Genomic DNA, 15507 nt, shown 5'->3' with positions numbered 1-15507 from the left:
TATAATAGGGAATTTAAGAAACGACAACGGCGACAACATCACATGAAGTACCTATTACTCGCCGAGTTCGAGGTCCAGAAATCGGAAAAAAGAAATCCGAGTGCTCCTATCAGGAGTCGAACCTAAGACCTTCCGATTACTAGTTCGGATGCTCTACCACTGAGCTACAGGAGACTCGTGGGAGCTAAGGCCATTAAACTAGGTTCATGGGACAAACATCCTGCATACTGCTAGGATTTGAATGTCTTGTTTGTCCCATGAACCTAGTTTAATGGCCTTAGCTCCCACGAGTCTCCTGTAGCTCAGTGGTAGAGCATCCGAACTAGTAGTCGGAAGGTCTTAGGTTCGACTCCTGATAGGAGCACTCGGATTTCTTTTTTCCGAGTTTGCCTGCGTCACTTTCTTGAATAATCATCATTCTTAAAATTAGTTTTGTTTGCATATGAATAAAAACTCATTTTCATAAAAAAACTTTGCACTTAGCCTCGCTTTCATAATGAGGTTAACAGCAACTCGAAAGTGGCCTATTTTGCTTTCCTTAATTAATCATTTTGGCTGATTGTTTTTCACATTCAAATAGCCAGTTCCTTCATTTGTCACATTTAAATTGAGATGTGTACTTTTCGATAAATTTCGTTGTAATGCGAAATTTTGTGAAAAATGCTGCCCGGTAGGCAAATACATACAAACCTCTCAACCCGATTTTTTTAACGGATCGCTAATTCCCGTATAATTTGTTGTGATTAACAGACATGCCGAGATGCCGAGCCGGCTAACCGGTCCAGCCCAGCTCATGTAACCGGCTCCTTAGAGTGTTCGAAAAACTGAACCATACAGGATCTGTGACAACTTGTGCATACAGCCGCCTCTCGCCACAGACAACGGTTGTTAAATAAGTGTAGAAGAAAACCATTAGTAGTTACTCTGCACCAATCACTGCACAAGCAAGCAACAAAAGGAACCAATCCATCGTACAGAAAAAGATGGCGGATGTATATTTTAACCACAATACCTTGCAAACTTAGAACAGTCATTCAGTCCGAGGGGCAGCGGAAATGGCACGAAGAAAGTTTTCATCGCGCCATTTCCGCGCCGAGGACAACATGCACATAGAAAGCAACATTTTTGGGCGAAATTCCTCCTTGCACTAAAAAAGTGTATATTGCGTTTGAGATTTTTAGTACCTGATTTAGTACCTTCTTTCTTCTCCGTTGCAATCGTTTCTAGGGTTTTGGTATGCTAAAAATTATGTACCAGGTGTAATCTTTTTCGGTATGCATTGAAATCCTATGAAAATACAGGTAAGCAGCGTTAAGCGCGGGAGAAAGACGCAATCAGTGATTTTGCTTTTACATCCGAGTGGCGGAACGTTTGCTAAACAACAACACAACGTAAACTTAAAAAACCAAACACTAACTTTGACTTTTCTCTACTCCCGTGAAAACTTTTCGAGAAAACTTGAAGTAGTTCAGCAGTATCAGAAATTGTTGTTAGTTATAATTCACTGATAGCTTCTTTAAATCTGACTTCTGTTGTGTTAACCGCACTTCCCGATAACTATCAGCTGTCCTTGCGTGTTCTTCTCCAAACAGGTTTCTTCTAACATCTAACGCATCCTGGTAGGACTGAAGAGGAGAGGTGTACTCACCAAACTGACATAGTGTGATCCCGAGTCCAGAGTAACTATCAGCTGTCCTTGAATGTTCTTCTCCAAACAGTTTTCTTCTAACATCTAACGCGTGCTGGTGTGACTAGAGAGCAGAGGTGTAGTCACCAAGCTCATGTTGTGTGATCCCGAGTGAATGTTAACTATCAACTGTCCTCGCTTGTTCTTCTCCAAACAGTTTTCTTCTAACGTCTAGCGCGTGCTGGTGTGACTGGAGAGCAGAGGTGTAGTCACCAAACTGACGTTGTCTGATCCCGAGTGAATGGTAACTACGAGCTGTGTCTGCGTGTTCTTCCCCATGCAAACAGTTTTCTTCTAACAACTAACGCGTGCTGGTGTGACTGGAGAGCAGAGGTGTAGTCACCGAACTGACGTTGTCTGATCCCGAGTGAATGGTAACTAAGAGCTGTGTCTGCATGTTCTTCTCCAAACAGTTTTCTTTTAACATCTAACGCGTGCTGCTTGGACTGGAGAGAAGCGATGTAGTCACCAAGCTGATGATGTGTGACCCTTAGTGAATGGTAGCTATCCGGCAGCTGTGTTTGTATGTTCTTCTCCAAACAGTTCTCTTCTAACATCTATCTAACGCGTGCTTGAATGACTGGAGTGCAGAGGTGTAGTCACCAAGCTGATATTATGTGACCCCGATCTCATGGTAGCTACCACCTGTCCTTGCATCTTCTTCTCCAAACAGTTTTCTTCTGACATCTAACGCGTGTTGGTGTGACTGGAAAGCAGAGGTGTAGTCACCAAGCTCACTTTGTATGATCCCGAGTGAATGGTAACTAAGAACTGTGTCTGCGTGTTCTTCTCCAAACAGTTCTCTTCTATTAAACTTCCAACGCGTGCTGGTGTGACTGGAGAGCAGAAGTGTATTCACCAAGCTCACATTCTATGATCCCGAGTGAATAGTAACTAAGAACTGTGTCTGCATCTTCTTCTCCAAACAGATTTATTCTAACATCTAAAGCGTGCCGGTGTGACTGGAGAGCAGAGGTGTAGTCACCAAGCTGATATTGTGTGACCCCGATCTCATGGTAGCTACCAGCTGTCCTTGCATGTTCTTCTCCAAACAGTTTTCCTCTAACATCTAACGCGTGCTGGTGTGACTGGAGAGCAGAGGTGTAGTCACCAAGCTGATACTGTGTGACCCTGATCTCATGGTAGCTACCAGCTGTACTTGTATGTTATTCCCCAAACAGTTTTCTTCTAACATCTAACGCATGCTGGTGTGACTGGAGAGCAGAGGTGTTGTCACCGAGCTCACTTTATGTGATCCCGAGTGAATGGTAACTACGAGCTGTGTCTGCGTGTTCTTCCCCAAACAGTTCTCTTCTAACATCTAACGCGTGCTGCTTTCACTGGAGAGCAGAGGTGTAGTCACCAAGCTCACTTTGTGTGATCCCGAGTAAATGGTAACTAAGAGCTGTGTCTGCATCTTCTTCTCCAAACAGTTTTCTTCTAACATCTAAAGCGTGCCGATGTGACTGGAGAGCAGAGGTGTAGTCACCAAGCTGATATTGTGTGACCCCGATCTCATGGTAGCTACCAGCTGTCCTTGCATGTACTTCTCCAAACAGTTTTCTTCTGACATCTAAAGCGTGCTGGTGTGACTGGAGAGCAGAGGTGTAGTCACCAAGCTCACTTTGTGTGATCCCGATTAAATGGTAACTAAGAGCTGTGTCTGCATGTTCTTCTCCAAACAGTTTTCCTGTAACATCTAAAGCGTGCCGGTGTGACTGGAGAGCAGAGGTGTAGTCACCAAGCTGATATTGTGTGACCCCGATCTCATGGTAGCTACCAGCTGTCTTTGCATGTTCTTCTCCAAACAGTTTTCTTCTGACACCTAACGCGTACTGGTGTGACTGGAGAGCAGAGGTGTAGTCACCAAGCTGATATTGTGTGACCCCGATCTCATGGTAGCTACCAGCTGTCCTTGCATGTTCTTCTCCAAACAGTTTTCTTCTGACATCTAAAGCGTGCTGGTGTGACTGGAGAGCAGAGGTGTAGTCACCAAGCTCACTTTGTGTGATCCCGATTAAATGGTAACTAAGAGCTGTGTCTGCATGTTCTTCTCCAAACAGTTTTCCTGTAACATCTAAAGCGTGCCGGTGTGACTGGAGAGCAGAGGTGTAGTCACCAAGCTGATATTGTGTGACCCCGATCTCATGGTAGCTACCAGCTGTCTTTGCATGTTCTTCTCCAAACAGTTTTCTTCTGACACCTAACGCGTACTGGTGTGACTGGAGAGCAGAGGTGTAGTCACCAAGCTGATATTGTGTGACCCCGATCTCATGGTAGCTACCAGCTGTACTTGCATGTTCTTCTCCAAACAGTTTTCTTCTGACATCTAAAGCGTGCTGGTGTGACTGGAGAGCAGAGGTGTAGTCACCAAGCTCACTTTGTGTGATCCCGATTAAATGGTAACTAAGAGCTGTGTCTGCATGTTCTTCTCCAAACAGTTTTCCTGTAACATCTAAAGCGTGCCGGTGTGACTGGAGAGCAGAGGTGTAGTCACCAAGCTGATATTGTGTGACCCCGATCTCATGGTAGCTACCAGCTGTCTTTGCATGTTCTTCTCCAAACAGTTTTCTTCTGACACCTAACGCGTACTGGTGTGACTGGAGAGCAGAGGTGTAGTCACCAAGCTGATATTGTGTGACCCCGATCTCATGGTAGCTACCAGCTGTCCTTGCATGTTCTTCTCCAAACAGTTTTCTTCTGACATCTAAAGCGTGCTGGTGTGACTGGAGAGCAGAGGTGTAGTCACCAAGCTCACTTTGTGTGATCCCGATTAAATGGTAACTAAGAGCTGTGTCTGCATGTTCTTCTCCAAACAGTTTTCCTGTAACATCTAAAGCGTGCCGGTGTGACTGGAGAGCAGAGGTGTAGTCACCAAGCTGATATTGTGTGACCCCGATCTCATGGTAGCTACCAGCTGTCTTTGCATGTTCTTCTCCAAACAGTTTTCTTCTGACACCTAACGCGTACTGGTGTGACTGGAGAGCAGAGGTGTAGTCACCAAGCTGATATTGTGTGACCCCGATCTCATGGTAGCTACCAGCTGTACTTGCATGTTCTTCTCCAAACAGTTTTCTTCTGACATCTAAAGCGTGCTGGTGTGACTGGAGAGCAGAGGTGTAGTCACCAAGCTCACTTTGTGTGATCCCGATTAAATGGTAACTAAGAGCTGTGTCTGCATGTTCTTCTCCAAACAGTTTTCCTGTAACATCTAAAGCGTGCCGGTGTGACTGGAGAGCAGAGGTGTAGTCACCAAGCTGATATTGTGTGACCCCGATCTCATGGTAGCTACCAGCTGTCTTTGCATGTTCTTCTCCAAACAGTTTTCTTCTGACACCTAACGCGTACTGGTGTGACTGGAGAGCAGAGGTGTAGTCACCAAGCTGATATTGTGTGACCCCGATCTCATGGTAGCTACCAGCTGTCCTTGCATGTTCTTCTCCAAACAGTTTTCTTCTGACATCTAAAGCGTGCTGGTGTGACTGGAGAGCAGAGGTGTAGTCACCAAGCTCACTTTGTGTGATCCCGATTAAATGGTAACTAAGAGCTGTGTCTGCATGTTCTTCTCCAAACAGTTTTCCTGTAACATCTAAAGCGTGCCGGTGTGACTGGAGAGCAGAGGTGTAGTCACCAAGCTGATATTGTGTGACCCCGATCTCATGGTAGCTACCAGCTGTCTTTGCATGTTCTTCTCCAAACAGTTTTCTTCTGACACCTAACGCGTACTGGTGTGACTGGAGAGCAGAGGTGTAGTCACCAAGCTGATATTGTGTGACCCCGATCTCATGGTAGCTACCAGCTGTCCTTGCATGTTCTTCTCCAAACAGTTTTCTTCTGACATCTAAAGCGTGCTGGTGTGACTGGAGAGCAGAGGTGTAGTCACCAAGCTCACTTTGTGTGATCCCGATTAAATGGTAACTAAGAGCTGTGTCTGCATGTTCTTCTCCAAACAGTTTTCCTGTAACATCTAAAGCGTGCCGGTGTGACTGGAGAGCAGAGGTGTAGTCACCAAGCTGATATTGTGTGACCCCGATCTCATGGTAGCTACCAGCTGTCTTTGCATGTTCTTCTCCAAACAGTTTTCTTCTGACACCTAACGCGTACTGGTGTGACTGGAGAGCAGAGGTGTAGTCACCAAGCTGATATTGTGTGACCCCGATCTCATGGTAGCTACCAGCTGTCCTTGCATGTTCTTCTCCAAACAGTTTTCTTCTGACACCTAACGCGTACTGGTGTGACTGGAGAGCAGAGGTGTAGTCACCAAGCTGATATTGTGTGACCCCGATCTCATGGTAGCTACCAGCTGTCCTTGCATGTTCTTCTCCAAACAGTTTTCTTCTAACATCTAACGCGTGCTGGTGTGACTGGAGAGCAGAGGTGTAGTCGCCAAGCTGATATTGTGTGACCCCGATCACATGGTAGCTACCAGCTGTCTTTGCATGTTCTTCTCCAAACAGTTTTCTTCTAACATCCAACGCGTGCTGGTGTGACTGGAGTGCAGAGGTGTAGTCACCAAGCTGATATTGTGTGACCCCGATCTCATGGAAGCTACCAGCTGTCCCTGCATGTTCTTCTCCAAACAGTTTTTTCCTAACATCCAACGCATTCTGGTGTGACTGGAGAGAAGCGGTGTAGTCACCAAGCTGGTATTGTGTCATCCCGATCTGATGGTAACTATCAGCCGTCCTTGTATGTTTTTCTCCAAAATGCTTCAGAGTTATATCGAGTGCACGCTGATATACATGAAGAGCCTCCTGGTAGTTCTTTTTATTGAAGTGCAAATCTCCAAGATCAAGGTAACACTTGACTAGTGCGTCCTTGTGTACTTGCTGTAAATCAACAGAGTCTCTGCATTTCTCGAGTGATGCTTTATGGTAACTGATTTTTGTTTGATACAGTTTTCCTGGGTCTTTAATTTCATTAAAACGCACGGAAATAGCAACAGCAACGCGGTGAAAATTAAACAATCCAATTGAAATTGGAAATTGTGTTTGCGTTTCTTCTAAACTTCGTAGCATGTTATAACTAAAATATTCCTTATCCTCGTTGTCACATAAACTTTTTGTTGTTTGGTACAGAAGCAAATTAAGTATTGATTTTAGTGGCTGATTGTGCAAGATGTCCGTTTTTGTGTGAGGTCGCGTTTCCTTGATAGTTTTTTCTTCTCTGTCGACCATTGGCGGAATAATAAGTAGCTGCATGTCTCCTACTTCTTTGCATTGCTGGATTGCCTTGTTGTAGTAATGCGCTGACCTTGACAAGTCATTTAAAAAATTATAATATACGGCAAGGACCTGGAAAACGAAAAGCTTTAGGATGGCCTGCTCTAAGGTTTTGTCTAGTCCCAATAAAGCCTCTTGTAAGCAGTTAATTCCGATGTCAATTTTCCCGGAAACAAGCTGACATATGCCAGAATAGCACAAGTTCTTCCCTTTTTCTTCGCTTGATAACGCTGGTGTCGACAGTTGTATTTCTTTTGCTTTAGAAAGAAGATGCTTCGCAGTTCCTTCTCCACCCCAATATGCATCTCCAAATGCCTTTGAAGCAAGTAATCGACAGCAAAACCCAGTGGCCTCAAGCTTGATGGCGGCGTCAATTGCCGAATCGTAAATCTTGAGAGCGATTTCTCCTTGTAAGTAAAAAAGGGCATCCAGGAACAGATCTGCTTCTGATAGAAATTCAAAGACTTTGTCAGCTATTTCAGAATGTGAACAACCATCTAAAAGGCTTTGAACAATACTTTGATCATCTTCATAGAACGCAATGAATGCCGACATGGAATGACCAGTTAGAAACTGTTCATTAAGTTTTTGGAAACGAGAAACGTAAAACTCACAGCAGCGCCTTTTTGAGTTCTGAATGATCTCCTTCATTTCATTCTCTCCCTTTTCTCTAGCAAATGATTGAAGGAGTTTATGCATAGAGAATGAACCTGGTTTTGAACTTGAATCGATGAGGGATTTTCTACAAAGCCGTTGTAATATCTTCTTGGCCTCAAAGATTCTTGTCTCACCCAAAACAGCTTCAGCAACCTCCGTACTAAAATTTTCAGGAAGAATAGACAAGGACACCAATGCTTCTTTTTCTTGTACAGAGAGTCTCTGGAAAGAAGAGTCAAAAAGCACCTGCAATCGGTGATCTGTTGGATAATCTGGGTTGTCCAACATCTCAGTGATACTTTCGGTATCGGTCCCCATGAAATCATCTAGAAACTGGCTTGTCTGGGAAGTGTCATCGGAAATTAATGAACACAATAGCTTTATAGCTAAAGGAACATGCCCGCAGATTTGCATTACTCGATTGCAGTCGGAGGTGCAAGCAGTTGGAAGTAGTTCGTGAACTAGAGCTTTGGAGGAGGCTTCATCTAATGGTCCTACTCTTAGGGACTTGTGGTTTCGAAAATGCAAGTTCATAAATTCGAAAGACTCCCTCGTTGTTACGACAAGTGTCAACTTTTCATTTTGCCAGATAATTTCTTCGAGAAGCCGTACGACGTCTGTCTTCACATTCGGCAAGCCACTTTCTAATAGGTCATCAGCATTATCAAGAATAACTACAATACGTTCTGAAATCTCGCTTACTTGCTGGTAAAGCTCATCTTCAGGGGATAGAGCCGATGACTGGTGATTTGTAGTGAATTGTCTGAAAGCCCTAAGGAGCTTTGATTTCAGATCTGCTACTGACTGAAGTGATCTCAACGAAAGGAAACAGACAGGCAATCCTTGAGATTGAAGTTCATGTCCCACTGCGAGTGCAACTGAAGTTTTTCCAAATCCTGGTGAACCCCAGATCGAAACGATTCGCGCAGATTCAGAAGTCACGTGTCTGATGATCTGCTGACACTCGCTCTGGCGGCCGATGAAGTTAGGTACCAATAAAGGAAGGAATGATCTTGGGAGCGATTTGTTCGTACCTTTGAAAGGCAAAAGACAAAAGTAATCTTCAAAAAGTTTCCAAATACTAAGGTCATCACTTAAAACCTCTTCATCCCTTTCTCTTAAGCTTACCACTTTGTAACATTCCCACTCAAATGGAAGTCAGATTCATTCCTGTAGGCCACCCCTCTCCCTTCTTTGTTCGGTGATGGAAGAAAAAGGGTTCAAAAACGAGACACTGGATTCATTTAAGAGCAAAACTAAACTTTGCGATCTATTTGATATAAAAATAAGGGATCTCTTTATCGACGCCATATTTTGCTTATCACACCCCTAGCGCGCGCTCACTATCATCATTAAAAGAATGAACCTGTCAAGCGCGCGCGAACTGTGTTCGGCCACCTAAGCCGAGCATAATACACTGAACAAAGCTGAAACCTTTGTCAGTTTAAAATATTGAGCAAAATTTTAAAGCCATTTACTTGGCTCGTTCAGTAAAACTGCACTCATGCCCTTATATTGGCACTGGTAACCTGCAAGCAAGTTATGTCAAGGTCATCCGCGGGAGGGTCGACGCGAGCGGCGAGCGAAGCGTGAGAGGATTGGGGCGGAGGCGTCCCCGCCCCAGTCTTCTTGCGGTTCGCTTCGCTCGCTGCTCGCGCTATCCTCCCGCGGATGACATAGAGAGAGATTGCTCGCAGACTATGGTACTGGTTGAGCTTTTTTTTATCCTCACAGGTACCAAACGGGACAGAGCTGCGTCGCCGTGTTACAAAGCGGGCGTCTATTACACGTATATTAGGGAACGACAAAACGTTAATTGCTACTGTCAGTTTGCGCTAGTTGAACTTCCTTGTGATTATTTTAATTCGTTTAACTTAGACAATGTAGCCAAAGTAAATTGGTAGGAACGGCATTCAAGGTAGAAAAGAAAATGAAAAATTTACTGTACATAGTGTAAAGATTTGATCATTTCACGTTGTTGTTTTGTAGAACTGTGACGGGAAGGGTATTTACCAAAATCCATACTGCAAGTTACAGGGCATCTATTTCGTTCATTAAATATGCCATATTTTTGTGGCGTTCTCTTTGTCGCCTTGAAAGGGGATGTCCGTATTCTTCAAACGTCTGAAAGGAAGAAGTTTCCTGTACCCTAAAATAGTTTAATTTCCCATCGATAAACAGTGGAACCTGGCCCACTCTATGGACACTAGGACACTTGCTTACCATGAAGACCTTATTACCACTTGCATTTTGTGTAACCCTGACCAACCCATTTCACATAAAATTACCTTGAGTAAATTACGGACATTAGCCTGCAATACAGCCGTATTGTTTGGGGAAACGTTATAGCCGCCTTCTTGGATTTTAAAAGCAGATGAAGATTTAAGAGAGTATAGAGTGCGGCCCAGGGGGGGTGTGTATTAAGTTCTAAGAAAAAGGAGAGGGGTAGATCCGTTATAACGGGGATGTACTGTAATTTTCTAATTCCTAATATCAGAGTCTCCGTCTATTATCAAGGCTAATTTAAGCTTGGTACCTTGATTTCTTGATTGATCATCACCAACATCTTGCGCTACCTTCAGCTCATCGATCTTGCCTTCCAACATGGCGATGTCTTCTTTGCTTGCAGTCCCTTGTTCCAAATTCTGCTTTAACTCGTCCATAGCTGAGCTTATATCCTCCAAAATCTTGGTCCCCTGCGTATCGATCTTTTGCTCCAGTATGGCGATGTCTTCTTTGTTTGGAACGTCGCTTTCCATTTTCTGTTTTATCGCAGCTGAGTTTGATCTTAACTCGTTGATATCTGAACTCACATTTTCAAGTATCTCGTTTGCACGAGTATCCCTCTCAGCTTCGTTTTTCGCTGTTATTAACTCTTCGAGTTTTTGCTCTAACATGGCGATGTCTTCTTTGTCAGCAGTATCGTTTTCCACTCTACGCCTTATGGCAGTGGACAGCGCTGTCAACTCGCTGATATCGGAGCTCATAAATTCCAGAAACTTGATGTACGCCTGAAACTCCTCCCTCATACGCTGTTCCAACTTATGGACTTCATTTGTAGGAAAATCTGATTCAGTCAAACTTCCAACGGCATCAATCACAGCTGTCGTAGCTCCAAGAGCTTTGAATGCATCTTTAGCGTGCTGCACACGTTGGTCAAATGTTATTTTGTCCATCTCCGAGGTTGTCGAATGGCACAGCGAATTCCTTAGAAGTCGAAGTTGATCAATCGCAAGTGCAAATGTTTCAGCATTGTTACCACTTGGGCTCACTACAGATGCATGGAAACGTCCATGAGGTACACCACGGGGCTTTGCGTACAAATCACTGAGTTTTCTGCAGCGACCTGAGCTATCCGGTAAGGCGAAGGACTGCGCAAAGATGGTGGCCTGGAATAAGGCGGTGCAATCCCATTCACTGTAAGACAGGTGTGTAGGAAGTCTTGTTGTACCACCCTCTGCAGAGACAAACAGATTTCTGACAACAGGGGAGTCATCCCATAGCTGGAATCCTGGGCGATGTGCCAAGGTGTTGTCCCACATGGTTTTAAAAGTCTGGCGTAACGCTTTGGGGAATTCATTTAAAACGAGGGATGAAAACTTGAAGTAATTTAATTCTTCGTCTCGATAAGGCCGCAACGCCATCTCGTATCAACATGTGTTACAAATGATACTCAGGGATCCAATTGGACTTGAATTAACTGAAACCAATGATACCAGAGAATAAATTGTGGTAAATACCCACTGAACAGCGCAATTTTTTTATAAAAGTCAAGCCGGCGCTAGCCTAAAAGGGAAGTGTTTAAACTTTTTAATCAAAGGCTTGCTTTTTTGATCATAAACCTCTTTATTCTAAAATAAGAGACCTATTCACGGTTTATGTCGCCCTCTTGTTGATTGCGGGGGGGGGGGGGAGGGGGGGGAGGATGATTTACTGATTCCCACTTATATACAACTTATGCCATTTTAGGCCCTTCGAAAAAACCCGGAAACGCTCTCTTTTGAGTCACAATGTTTTGTCGATTGCGAACCACGAAAAAAGACCACCAAAAGAACGTGCACCTCCGGCATTTTTGCGTTGCTTCGTGTATCTAAATGAATTGTGCGAGTGAAGTTTAATTGTTTTGCGCGTTAAGCAAATAACTTCAGACGCAATCCGAAATATCATTTCATTCAACTGTTCAATGCACGAATTTGTTAACAGAACGCTTTGATTAAAGAAAAAAAGAAAGAAAGAAAACGTTACCTGTTGACATCCAATGAATAATTGAAAGGAATTGACATGCAATGGGAAAAGGAAACAGGGCCCATTCTTTACCAATGCCAATTGCATTGATTGAAGACTGTAATCTTTCTATGAGCCAACGCACAGATCAAAGATCGAATGATTCGCTGATTCGCTAATGGTAGCTTCAGCTCTGAAAGATGTCCGGCAGAGATGCAGTGACTGGTGTACAGGATAACTGCAACGCAAACGAAATTGAAATGATTCACTCAAGCGCATTGCAAGTGTCTTTCAAACTCTTGGCTGGATTTACATTCCCACATTACAAAAAAATGTGGCGTGACTCTTTCAGGTATTGTTTCAGCTCTCTTATTAGGGGGTTAACTTAGTTTTTCTGCACTAACCTTGATCTGTGTACCCTGGGTGCCAGAGACTTTTCTAGCGCGGTTTCCGGTTTCTGTCAAGTCTTTATAGTGACGCGCGCGAAAAGCCTCTGGACCAGAGCGCCATCCCTTTGATAGCGCCGAACCAATCGTTAGCACGGTTAAATCATACTAACTATGGTTAAATCAGTTGGTCCAGATTTTGGACAAGACGGCTGATTGGCTCCGAACGACCTCCTGAGGGACTCTGAATCTAACAGACGCTACAATTGGTTGACAAGAATAGACCAGCACGTGAAAGAATATTTCCAACTGTGCTGTTAACATCACGTAAGCGTTCCTGCGAGAAGTGTAGTGATGGCGGTTTGTGAGAGTTTGGAAAGGGCATTGAAGGAAAGTATAAGCTATGTGCTAGAAAGGTTTGACGGTGTAGAGAAGTTAAGTGATGAGCAAACAAGTGGGGTATTGAATTTTATTCAACGCAAGGACGTTCTGGCTGTCTTGCCAACCGGTTCCGGTAAATCGTTGTTGTTTTAGCTTATTCCCAACAGACAGGTTTTCTTCAACACCGAATAACGAAGAAATTCTCGAACAAATACTTAACTTTTCGGCAGTATCCGATGTCAGGCTGTAATAACCACCATTAGCAACACTTGCCCCACAAAGGCGACAAGAGAGGGCAGATTTTGGATTCAAAACTTTCTTTACGGGAGTTGTATTGACTCCCGCGAACGCCATAGCGAATTGACACCTCTTGAGCTTCTGTAATTGGAAACCCATTTCTGACATTTCTTCACGTGCAGATCCACATGATCACAGTTGGAGACGTCCAATCTGATTGGCGTAAATGTAATGCGATAAAAAAGCTCAAAGGTCAACGGTTTTTCTCGCGGCTTCGCCGCTCGTGGAGCTGTGTCGGCCTTCGGCCGACAAGTCCCGCCGCACGCGAGAAAAACCTCTGGTACCCAGGGTATGATCTGTGAGGGGTATGGACTGAGTAAAATAGCAATGTAGTAACGCAAACAATTGTGCAAACAATTCAAATCAAATGTAAAACTACTCGACTCAGAGTCGAGGTAGAACTTGAAAGTTATGCAGGACGTGAATCAAGTTCGAGTTCTCTAAGACTGAAGAAGACAGTGCATATTTTTCTCTCTCCCCTCTCCCCACTAAAAAAAAATATGGAAAGGGAGAACCACATTAGCCATCTTATCGTCTTTATATTATAGCCAGGACAACTCAGGTGATATACATTCCAGCACGTACTGTGCCTCGTTTGTTTGTTCTGGAACTGAAACTAAATTATCTAAGGTCGCGCGTGTAAGGTCGTGAGCTCAGCAGAGAAGTGTTTATCTGACGGCACTTAACAGTCTCTTCTCTCGTCAGATCGTCCGAGGGGGGGGGGGGGGGGAGGGAGATCAAGGTATTTGAGATCACGAGGGTGCTCTTCGTACGTTTATAATTACAGAAAACATAAATTTTATTACTATATGACATTCACACCCAAGAGTACAAAGGGGGCAAAAATAAAAGCTTTCATATTAAGCTTATTTCATATTTTAACTCTTGTCCCCTGTGAACAGGCTTGAACGAAAACTTTGCCACCCAAACACTCAGTGCACGAACTCGGAGCTCACTTGGCTATCTCGATCTCGCTCCAATCCTGACCGATGTTTCGCGGTCTCCTTGTCCACTTCGAAGCCTCTTCTCAGACTTCTAATTGCTGGCGAGCGTTAGCGAGACAGCACACTATTCTTGTCAATAGGGGAAAAAAACCAAAATTTTGTCGGATGTAAGACTCGAAGCTTGCGCAGTAGAGCATTATGCGGGATGGTTGAGACCGCAATCATGCGTAAATCACATGGCTGACATATAATCCGGGATGCACACCTCACTTTGCACTTGAGAATCGCACGCTGTCAGACGCTTTCGGTTACGAGGTGCAGTTGACGTTTGCTTTTGTAATCATTCATCAAGGAGGTATCACTTTCCACGGGATGCATCATTGATCCGTTTCTCGATCTTGATGAATATTCACAAGCAAATGAAGACATGTAGTAAATAAAAATACTTAGAAATACTTACCTATTTGTTTTATGGCAAAGTCAACTGCGCCTCGAAACCGTCTGTGCGTAAGATCGTGGTAAAATTTTCCCGTGGAAAGTGATCTCAATTCTCCCGGGGGGGTATTCCCCAGAATTCTTGGTGGGGGTGTGCCGCCCAGGTCTTCAAATCCGGACCCTATTTCAGACCTAAACATGCCATTTTCCACACCCGTTTTCAGACCTGACCTCTAAAATTCATACCCGTTTTCAGACCTGATAATTATGCATCAGTGCCGAACGGAAGTTGACGCAAGGAGTAAAAGTAAGCTGGCATGTCATAGTTTATCTATTTCTTTTTCTCGCTATCAGTTAGTCGTTCCAGTTACGTACTGAGAAGAAAAATATGTTTGTAAGCTTTTGTAAATGTTCCCCGCCCCAAAAACCCGACCCGATTTCAGACCGTAATTGTCAAAATCTATACCCTATTTCAGACCAAAACTGCTCAAAAACCATACCCTTTGGGGCGGCACATACCTATATACCTTATATAGGGGAGTACCCCCCCCCCCCGGGCAATTCTCAAGCGGTGGTTCTTTAAAAGCAGCCAAAAGCAAATTGATCTCTTTCCGTTCGTGACCTTGATGAATGACTACAGAAGCAAATAAAGACAGCAAATAGAAAAAATTCCGTGGAGGCTAATAATTCAAAATCTGCGAACCACTCAACTGTGAAATCAAAGGACTCGTTGTACTTTCACACGAGTTCTTTGCCCGTGGAGCCCAATCATTCAAAATCTGTGGAGTTTGTGCAGGATTATTCGACCGTTGAGTCATGCTCTTTCGGTCCGTAAAGCCCGCCGCACACGTGAGGAAAGAGCTGAGCAAAATGCGTCGCGAGGCAGATAGCTCAGCCGTTTCCTCTCGTGTGCGGTGAAGTTTTGGTGAGAATTTCGCCTCGCGAGGCGAAATCTCCAATATCCAACATGTTTGATATTTGAGATTTCGCCTCGCGAGGCGAAATTCTCACCAAAACTTCACTGCACACGAGAGGAGGAAACGGCTCAGCTATCTACCTCGCGAGGCATTTTGCTCAGCTCTTCCCTTACGTGTGCGATCGCTCGTCGAAGCGAACTGTGCAACTGTGAAATCAGATGATTGCTTCACTCTGAAATCAAACGCCTCGTTGCACTTTCACTCGAGTTCTTTGCTCGTGGAGGCAAATAATTCCAAATCTGTGCCGTTTGGGGCGGCTGATCCGTCCACTTCACCAACACCCCCATCCCACAAAAA

At 44.2% G+C, this 15507-nt stretch overlaps 1 protein-coding gene and 1 pseudogene across 2 annotated transcripts in view; one reads left to right on the top strand and one right to left on the bottom strand.

Moving 5' to 3' along the window:
• The window catches only part of LOC146478318 (microfibril-associated glycoprotein 4-like), a 193619-nt gene that overhangs the window by 102125 nt on the left and 75987 nt on the right, over window positions 1-15507 (top strand). The window lies entirely within an intron of this gene.
• Window positions 454-15507, bottom strand: part of LOC146478312 (uncharacterized) — a 175554-nt pseudogene continuing 160500 nt past the window's right edge. The window contains exon 7 of the transcript XR_014865102.1: window positions 454-6425. The product of XR_014865102.1 is annotated as an uncharacterized LOC146478312 (transcript). The remainder of the gene's footprint in view (window positions 6426-15507) is intronic.

This window comes from Pavona decussata, unplaced genomic scaffold (assembly GCF_977016875.1).
Source record: "Pavona decussata unplaced genomic scaffold, jaPavDecu1.1 SCAFFOLD_64, whole genome shotgun sequence".
Lineage (NCBI taxonomy): Eukaryota > Metazoa > Cnidaria > Anthozoa > Scleractinia > Agariciidae > Pavona > Pavona decussata.
Note: the sequence above shows the minus strand (reverse complement) of the source record. Positions and strands in the feature narration are given on the sequence as shown.